General features: G+C 39.2%; 1 non-coding gene across 1 annotated transcript; it reads right to left on the bottom strand.

Moving 5' to 3' along the window:
• Window positions 1-551: 551 nt before the first annotated feature.
• On the bottom strand, window positions 552-658 carry LOC131178230 (small nucleolar RNA R71). The gene has a single exon (XR_009147362.1). It is a non-coding gene; the product is annotated as a small nucleolar RNA R71 (small nucleolar RNA).
• Window positions 659-1,731: the final 1,073 nt, after the last annotated feature.

Raw genomic sequence — 1,731 nt, 5'->3', positions numbered from 1 at the left:
TTGAAAAATTCTGTCGAGCCAACAAAAAGGAATTCAAGAGAAGAAAGGAAGCAGAAAAAGAAGAACAACAAAGGTTTGAGCAAGAGGAGACAATTGAAAAAATGGAGAATCAAAATAGAGCTATTGATGGAAATAATGGAGGAAATGAGCAAAATAGGCAAAATGAAGTGGTTAATCAAAATGATCCTCAGAGAAGATCCATGTTAGATTATGCTTTTCCTAGATGTGCTGATGTGAGAGATAATAGACCTATCATTGGAGCTAATCAATTTGAGTTAAAGACTGGTCTCATTCAAATGGTTCAGAATTCACAATTTGGAGGTAGTCCACTTGAAAATCCTCATTCTCATTTGAAGAAATTTTTGATGATATGTGGTACACAAAGGCAGCCTGGAGTTTCAGATGAAGTAATTCGGCTCACCTTATTTCCATTCTCTCTTCGGGATTCAGCATTGGAGTGGTATGACTCACTTCCACAAGCTACTATAGCTACTTGGGAGCAGCTATCTCAAGCTTTTCTATCTCAATTTTTCCCACCTGGGAAGACCACTCATTTGAGGAATTTGATGGTAGCTTTTAAGCCAAGGGATGATGAAACTTTGTATGAATCTTGGATGAGATTTAAGGAGCTTGAAAGGAAATGTCCTCATCATGAAATACCCAAATGGATGATTGTTCAGAATTTCTACACCAGAGTTACTCCAGCCATAAGAAACACAATTGATTCACAAGCAGGAGGAGATTTCATGAGAATGACAAGTGAAGAATGCTATGATTTATTAGAGAAGATTGCTCATAATACTCATTTATGAGGAAATCCTAGAGCACTTGAGCCAAAGAAGGCTGGGATTTATGAACTTGACTCAGTTAACTACATGAATGCAAGATTTGATCAGTTGACTCAGCTTCTTAGTGATTTTTGCACAAAGGCAACAACCTCAACTCCTACAACTATGCAACAAGTTGCCTACACAGATGGAACCCAAAGTTGTGGAGTTGATTACTCTTCTTATAGTGATGATTATTTGCAAGAACAAGCTGCTTATGCAGGAGGTTATCAACAGAAACCTATGGGAAATGCTTACTCTAATGTGAACAACTCAACATGGAGACCACAAGCAACTTTTGCTCAACAAGGCCAAAGCTCAAATTATACTCATAACCAGCAGTATATGCAGCAGAATAGGCCTCAATTGCAGCCTCAATTTCAGCCCACAAGGCAGCCACAACCTGGGTATCAAGCAAGAGCACAGCAATCCCTTCTACCTCATGAACCGAAGCCAACCTTGGAAAGCATGATGGAGAAATTTTTTGCTGAACAAAGCAAGATGAATAGCAAATTAGAGGAAGAAATGCAACATATGAGACAAACCATGGATCAATTACAAGTCCACAACTGCATGTTGGAGACTCAATTGGCTCAACAAACAAGCTCATCGGGAAGCAAGTCCTATGGCAAACTACCTAGCCAACCACAAAACCCTCATGAACAATGTAAGGTTGTGACCTTGAGAAGTGGTAAGAAAGTTGGTCAAGAGAGTGAAAACAAGAGAGAAGAAAAAGAGAGCACAAAAGAAGAAAATTCAGTTGAGAGCAAGAAAAATGAAAAAGAAGAAGAAAGCAAAAGTGAGCAAGATGAGGGAGAGAAACCATACATCCCACCTGAGCCTTACAAGCCCACCCTTCCCTACCCTCAAAGATTCATTAAGCATAAGCTAGACAAACAATTTG

This window comes from Hevea brasiliensis, chromosome 2, assembly GCF_030052815.1.
Source record: "Hevea brasiliensis isolate MT/VB/25A 57/8 chromosome 2, ASM3005281v1, whole genome shotgun sequence".
Classification (NCBI taxonomy): Eukaryota; Viridiplantae; Streptophyta; class Magnoliopsida; order Malpighiales; family Euphorbiaceae; genus Hevea; species Hevea brasiliensis.
This window is presented reverse-complemented; position numbering and strand designations above follow the sequence as displayed.